Source organism: Canis lupus, chromosome 6 (assembly GCF_048164855.1).
Source record: "Canis lupus baileyi chromosome 6, mCanLup2.hap1, whole genome shotgun sequence".
NCBI lineage: Eukaryota > Metazoa > Chordata > Mammalia > Carnivora > Canidae > Canis > Canis lupus.
Genome location: NC_132843.1, coordinates 273294 through 281387, shown reverse-complemented (window position 1 = coordinate 281387; position 8094 = coordinate 273294).

The following is an 8094-nucleotide window of genomic DNA, read 5'->3' as shown; positions in this document are numbered from 1 at the left end:
GACTTCTGGGTGCCTCAGCGGTGGAGCCTCTGCCTTGGGCTTAAGGCGTGACCCCGGAGTCCCGGGTTCGAGCCCCGCATCGGGCTCCCTGCATGGGGCCTGCTTCTCTCTCTCTCTCTCTCTCTCTCTCTCATACATAAATAAAATCTTAAACAAACAGAACTAAAAGGAACAACATGGAACTGAAAAGAGCGAAAGACAATGATGACCGGTTTCTTTGTTTTTGTTTTTTAAAGACTTTATTTAGTTATTCACGAGAGACACAATGAGAGAGAGGCAGAGACACAGGCAGAGGGAGAAGCAGGCTCTGCAGGGAGAGACCGATGAGGGACTCCAGGATCACACCCTGAGCCAAAGACAGCTGCTCCCACCGCTGAACCACCCAGGCGTCCTGATGACCCTTTTTTAAGGACTCTTGTTCAAATCACTGCTGATCCCCTCATGTTTGCTCTTCCAGTTTGAAGGAAACTTTGTCTGTAGAGATATCTATACCTTAGAGAAATTGGAGGAACGAGTGAGTTTGTAAACAAATTAAAATCCTTATCCTTGGGCAGCCCTGGTGACTCAGCGGTTTAGCGCTGCCTTCAGCCCAGGCCGTGATCCTGGAGACCCTGCATGGAGCCTGCTTCTCCTTCTGCCTGTGTCTCTGCCTCTCTCTCTCTCTCTCTCTCTCTCTCTCTCTCTGTGTGTGCGTTTGTGTCTCTCATGAATAAATACATAAAATCTAAAGAAAAAAAAATCTTTAAAATCCTTATCTTTTCTCCCTACCTGTGACCCGTCAGTGTTCAGAAACTCTCAGTGAGTTATCTTTTTTCTTTTCTTTTCTTTTCTTTTCTTTTTTTCTTTTTCTCTCTTTCTCTCTCTTTTTCTAATGAGTTATCTTTCTTTTATGGCAATTGCCAATCATCTGCGTGAGGTCTGTTCCGTGGGAATATGTTCTCATTGTGACCGGCCACTGTTGGAAGAATCCCTTGTATCACCAAGACCTGCCTTCCTTGAGTGCAATGGCATCTGTTTTTCTTTTCTCTTCTCTTCCTCCGCCCCCCCCCCCCCCCCCCCCCGCCCCGGTTTATTTTTCAGAGTGATCTCTACTCCCAACGTAGGGCTCGCACTCACGGCCTGGAGGTCAAGAGAGTCGTGCTCTCTACTGACCGAGCGGGCCAGGGGCCCCTGGAATCGCATCCTAAGACTCGGATAGGATCAGACAGCCTGGAGACACTCAGATCCACTTCTCGGGAGCCACCCGAGCCCCTCGGAAACCGTGAGCCTGATACCTTCCTTCCAGAGGTCGCCGCGGCCTCACTGGGCGAGTCAAGAGTGCCACCTCCTGGCGGATGAAACCGAGAGTCAGCTGCTTAACCCCAGCGAGCCTCCCAGGTTGCCCCTACGAGGTGCTTGGAAATGCGGAGGTTCTTCCCTCTTGCCTTGCTTTTTTTTTTTTTTTTCTTTTTTTTTTCTTTTATTTATTTACTTATGATAGTCACACAGAGAGAGAGAGGCAGAGACACAGGCAGAGGGAGAAGCAGGCTCCATGCACCGGGAGCCTGATATGGGATTCGATCCCGGATCTCCAGGATCGCGCCCTGGGCCAAAGGCAGGCGCCAAACGGCTGCGCCACCCAGGGATCCCCTCTTGCCTTGCTTTTGCAGGGCTGACGACAGTGACCACGTCTGTCTACCTGGCGAGGCAGAAACAATTCCAGGTTGCTGAACCCTGGTTTTCCACACTGCGGACGACAGGATATCACCCCCTCCCCCTCTTTCAACCTGACCCAGGAATTCCCTTACTCTGAGCCAAGGACAGGGTGGGGGGGTGGGGGTGGGGTCTTGTTGTTGTTGTTGTTGTTTGTTTTTGTTTGTTTTGCTTTTCTTCCCCCCAGTTGTGGTAAAAAGAAAAATAGACGTCACCTAAAATGGAATGTTGTAGTCGTTTCTTTCTTTCTTTTTTTTAATATTTTATTTATTTATTCACGAGAGACACAGAGACAGAGACACAGGCAGAGGGAGAAGCAGACTCTATGCAGGGAGCCTGACGTGGGACTCGATCCTGGGTCTCCAGGATCAGGCCCTGGGCTGAAGGCAGACGCTAAACCGCTGAGCCACCCGGGGATCCCTGGACGCTCCACCGCTGAGCCACCCAGGCGCTCCATACATACTTAAGTTATTGAGAGTTTGTTCCTTCATTTTTCATCATCTCTAGACCCAACGTGGGGCTCAAACTCACAACCCTGACTGCAATCAAAAGTTGAGTGCTCTTCTGACGGAGCGGGCCTGCCGGGGCCTGGGGCCCGGGGCCGGGCCGGGGGGCCCCCCCCCCCCCCCCCCCCCCCCCCGGGAGCTTCTGCCCTTTCATGTTTTCAAGCTCAGAGTCACGTTTTGTCCGGGGAGGGCCCCACCCCCCAACCCCTCCGTGCGGAGGTGCCATCTGTCGGGCTGGTTCATGTTTGTCCATCTTCCTTACTCCTTTTAGTAGACAGAAGGTGGCTTGTGACACAGCCGGGGACTACTTCGAATGAGACTGAGGATTTCCCTTGGGAAGTGGGTGCGAGAGGGAGGACAGGTCGATGGGGAACCAGGAGACTGTTGGCCCGTCGCTTTAGAGGAAAGAGTGTCCTTGTTGGGCCCTCACCCAGGGTGGATGAGTCAGAACTGTCCCTGGCCAGGCCTCCCTTAGTCCTTCGCCCATATCACTCCATGCCTGTGTTTGGCCTCTGGACCCTAAGACACCACGGTGGTCATGTGTTTAACTCCCCATCAGATTCACCAGTCCCCGCCATGCCACGCCCTCCCAGACGCACCCCCACCCCTGGAAGGCATTAAGAGTGAGATGGCATCCTCCACATCCAGGATTGATTCCCAAAGGGTTTATTGGGGTTTCCTGGGTCAGGAAACCAGGAGGGGTCGCTTTTGGACCCCAAACAATGTGAGTTCTTCAGACATCCTCTTTGCCCTTCTCTTTCCCCCTCCCCTCCCCTCCTCTCCTCTCCTCTTCTCTTCTCTTTTCTTCTCTCCCCTCCCCCACAGCTTGGGAGCCGCAGCCTGAGGGTTTGGGGGAGGTGCAGAAAGCCATTCAATGGAGAGAAGTCCCAGGCTCGGACTTTAACAGACAGCCATGTGCATTTGAATGAAATGATTGAATGAGGGCCATTGGAATGGATGGCCCTGAACCTCCCTTCTGCCACCCGCCACCCTCCATCCCCACCCCCAACCAACCCTGAGTCCTCTGGTGGATTTGGAAATGGAAGGCCGGGGTGTGTGTGTGTGTGTGTGTGTGTGTGTGTGTGTGTTTACACGGACGCACCCGCGGAGGGTGGTGGGGCATGCTCACGTTGGCTCCTGCAAACTCCATTCATTCTGGGAATGTTCTGTTGTTTCTGCTGAGTTGCCAGTTGCTGCGATGAGCCAAGCTATACTCCTCCCGTTGCCGAGTTCTTAAAAAGGCCGAGTCTCCGGTTTTCTCGGTGAATGGACTGACCCACACCTTCCCATCCCGCCGGACCCCTTCTGCAAATACTTGCACTCAAAGGGTTCTTTCACCTCGTCCAGAAAACAAACAACAGCCACCCACACCCACCCCATTGCCACAGATACGCAACCCACACAACAAAACTCCAGCTGGCCTCCTTCTGCCTCCATGTACTTTATTTTATTTTTATTTTTTTAAATATTTTTATTTATTTATGATAGTCATAGAGAGAGAGAGAGAGAGAGACAGAGAGAGAGAGAGAGAGAGACAGAGAGAGAGGCAGAGACAGAGGCAGAGGGAGAAGCAGGCTCCATGCACAGGGAGGGAGCCCGACGTGGGATTCGATCCCGGGTCTCCAGGATCGCGCCCCGGGCCAAAGGCAGGCGCCAAACCGACCGCTGCGCCACCCAGGGCTCCCCTCCACGTACTTTAGAGAGTCACTGTCTTAGACGTGCCTTAGGCTCAAGGACTCGATGCGGTCTCCCTTTCTGTGGCACGGTCGGTCCCATCCATCCCCCGTTAGGCCCAAAGTAGAATTGCATGACCACACTGCTCACGGGAGCTGGAGAAGATATGCTAAGGTGACCGACCGGACCGACCGACCGACCGACCGGATGGGAGCACTGTCCATTCGAAAGGAAGGACCTACAGGCCGAGGCGTCTATAAACACGCTCCCTGGAAGTCTTTGGCTTTCGCGTGCCTCTGATGAAATCATTGCTCCGGAAACTCCAGCATCTATAGCCGGTCTTGTCCATGGTCTTCTGACCATGACTCGTCCTCCGTTCGCCTGACGTTCTGCCCAATTGTCCGTCCACGGAGAAATTAGACCCCGTCCCGTGAGAGCCGAATCCGACCCCTCCGCTCACCCCCACGACAGAGAAGACTATGCCCAGGTCTGTGCCCGCCCATCTTCCCTTTCTCCTCCGCCAGGGCAGAAGAAAATGTGGCCCGCCCTCCCTTCTCCTGTCAAAAGTCCAATCTGACATAGGACTTGGATACGAAGGAAACCAGAGTACTGTTTTGAACCATAGACACGTTGATTGATTGAAGATTTTATGTAGGTAGTCCTGAGACGCACGCGCGCGCGCACGCACGCACGCACACGGACGGACGCACGCACGCACGCACACGGACGCACGCACGCACACGGACGGACGCACGCACGCACGCACGCACGCGGACGGACGCACGCACGGATGCACACAGAGGCAGAGACACAGGCAGAAGGAGAAGGAGACTCCATCCATGCAGGGATCACGCCCTGGGCCAAAGGCAGGCGCTCAACCGCTGAGCCACCCCGGCCTCCCTACCTGGAGACACTTTGATAGAGTAGCAGCAGCAGCAAAGAAACACACGCACACCGCCGCTCCCCCCACCCCCCCAGGTGAAAGAAGGTCCCGCTGACTCCCCTCCTTTTCCTCTGAGAAGAGAAGCACACCCTTTCTCCTGCCCCTGGAAGGTGCCTTGGAGGAGAGCGCCAGGAGGGGAGTGAATGACATTCTTCTCTTCAAGGACAGGAAGTTGAGCGTGAGCAGGAGAATTCTGGAGAAACAGATTGTGTTATAAGAAAGAAAGAAAGAAAGAAAGAAAGAAAGAAAGAAAGAAAGAAAGAAAAAGAAAATCCTTATGTTCTTTGAGCCTCCCCTCCCCCCCAGAATTGAGTTCCTCTTCCACGACCTCTTCTCATTCAACCCAATAGACAAGTATTTGGGGGGGGGGGGGGGGTCAGGTCCCAGACGCTGAGAGGGTGGAGGTGAAGGTGGTGCGGGGGGGGGGGGGGCACACCGTCCTCTCCAGCGCCTTTGGTTCAGACCTCCTTCGTGACCGACCTCCCTCCCTCCCTCCCTCCCTCCCTCCTTCGTCTTATAAATATATAAATAAAATCCTAAAGAAAAAGAAAAAAAAAAAAAAAAAGGAAGGACACGAGAAAAAACGGTGCATCCGTTGCCGTCCTAAGAGTCCTCGCCTGGTTTCGGCTCTACGTTCCCTCCCTGACCTCGGAAACGTGCCTGAGTCGTCCCGGGAGCCCCGCGCGGCGAGCGCGACCCCCTTTCCGGGCGGCAGCGGGCCCGGACGGACGGACGGACGGACGGACGGGTTTTCCAAGGCTCCCCCGCCCCGGGAGGACGGGGGTTCGCGCGGTGCGCGGCCGTGTGCTCCCGGGGCCCTCCGCCGTCCCCGGGCCGAGAGGCGAGATCCGAGGCGCCCTGACGGCCTCGCCGCCCGGATCTGTCCCGCTGTCGTTCGCGCCGGTTGTCGGGTGCCACCTGGCGGCCGCTTTTATAGAGCGTGTCCCCTCCGGAGGCTCGGCGGCGACAGGCAAGGAACAGCTTTGGTGTCGGTTTCCCGGGGCCGAGTTCCAGGAGGAGGGCGGCTCCGGCGCGAGCGTCCGGCTGTCGCCGGGGCCTCGGCGCGCGATGCGCTCGCCGGAGATTGGACCTCCGGAGCTGCGAGGGAGTGTCGCCGTCGCCGCTGTCGCCGCTGTCGCCTCCGCCTCGCTCCCGGAGGAGGCCGTGCGGGCCGCCTGGGTGGGTCGACCAGCACCCGCCGGTGGCTCCTCCTCCGCCCGCGCGGACCGACCTGGGCCGCCTCGGGGGCGGGGGACAGGGTGTGTCCCGCCGTCCGTCCTGTGGCTCCGGGCGATCTTCGGGCCTTCCTTCCGTGTCACTCGGTTGTCTCCCGTGGTCACGCCCTGGCGACGGGGACCGGTCTGAGCCTGGAGGGGAAGCCCGTGGGTGGCGCGACAGACCCGGCTGCGGGCACGTGTGGGGGTCCCGGGCGTCGGACGCGATTTTCTCCCCTTTTTCCGAGGCCCGCTGCGGAGGTGGGTCCCGGGCGGTCGGACCGGGTGCCACGCGGGGGTGGGCGGGCCGTCCGTTCGGGCGTCCGGCCCCGGTGGCGATTCCCGGTGAGGCTGCCTCTGCCGCGCGTGGCCCTCCACCTCCCCTGGCCCGAGCCGGGGTTGGGGACGGCGGTAGGCACGGGGCGGTCCTGAGGGCCGCGGGGGACGGCCTCCGCACGGTGCCTGCCTCCGGAGAACTTTGATGATTTTTCAAAGTCTCCTCTCGGAGATCACTGGCTTGGCGGCGTGGCGGCGTGGCGGCGTGGCGGCGTGGCGGCGTGGCGGCGTGGCGTCTCCACCGACCGCGTATCGCCCCTCCTCCCCTCCCCTCCCCCCCCCCCCCCCCGTTCCCTGGGTCGACCAGATAGCCCTGGGGGCTCCGTGGGGTGGGGGTGGGGGGGCGCCGTGGGGCAGGTTTTGGGGACAGTTGGCCGTGTCACGGTCCCGGGAGGTCGCGGTGACCTGTGGCTGGTCCCCGCCGGCAGGCGCGGTTATTTTCTTGCCCGAAATGAACATTTTTTGTTGCCAGGTAGGTGCTGACACGTTGTGTTTCGGCGACAGGCAGACAGACGACAGGCAGACGTAAAAGACAGCCGGTCCGTCCGTCGCTCGCCTTAGAGATGTGGGCCTCTGGGCGCGGGTGGGGTTCCGGGCTTGACCGCGCGGCCGAGCCGGTCCCTGTCCTCGCTCGCTGGAGCCTGAGCCGTCCGCCTGGGCCTGCGCGCCGGCTCTCGTGCTGGACTCCAGGTGGCCCGGGTCGCGGTGTCGCCCTCCGGTCTCCGGCACCCGAGGGAGGGCGGTGTGGGCAGGTGGCGGTGGGTCTTTTACCCCCGTGCGCTCCATGCCGTGGGCACCCGGCCGTTGGCCGTGACAACCCCTGTCTCGCAAGGCTCCGTGCCGCGTGTCAGGCGTCCCCCGCTGTGTCTGGGGTTGTCCGGTCGCTCCTGCCCCCCCCCCCCCCCCGGGGGTCGAGGGGCTTGCCGGTGAGGCGGAAGCAGGTCCCCCCGGTCGCCGTCCTCGCTGGGCTTTTGCTCCTCGGGAAGCCCCCTCGGGGCCGCAGCTTGCTGCCGATCGATCGATGTGGTGATCTCGTGCTCTCCTGGGCCGGGCCTAAGCCGCGTCAGACGAGGGACGGGCGTCCACGGCGGATGCGACCGCTCTTCTCGTTCTGCCCGCGGGCCCCTCCCTCCCCGGCTCCTCCGCGCCCGGCCGTCGTGGCGGGTGCGCGGGGGGCGCGCGCCGGGGTTGGGGGTGGTGCGGACTCCGGCCCGACCCCGGCCTCCCGCCTTCTTGCCTCGCGGCGCTGGCGGGACCGGGGTCCTCGGACGCGGCGGACACTCTCGCCGGCCTTTCCCGAAGGCCCTGGGTCCGTGGCGAGCGGCCCTCCCCTCCTCCGCGGGGAGGGCCGGCCCGACGCCGCGCTGCTCACCGCCCGGCCTGGGCGCGCTTGAGCGCGTTGCGCCCGGCCCTCCGTGGTGCCCCTGGAGCGCTCCAGGTCGCCTCAGGTGCCTGAGGCCGAGCGGTGGCGTCGTTTCCTTCCCCGGCGACTCCCCTCGGGCTGCCGCCGCCGTCGTCGGCGTGTCCGAGGAGCGGGTGGTGGAAGAAGTCGGCAAGGGAGGCGCACCCGTGCCCCTGGCGGGGGCGCGGGCGCCTCGTCTTCCTTTCCCCTCTCCTCTCCTCCCCCCCTCGCCGCGCCGGCGGGGGGTGGGTGGCGTGGGGCGGTGTGACTCGGAGGACTTGGCGGGGCTCGTGAGCGCCCGCGGCGGGCCGGGCCAGCGCCGCGGCG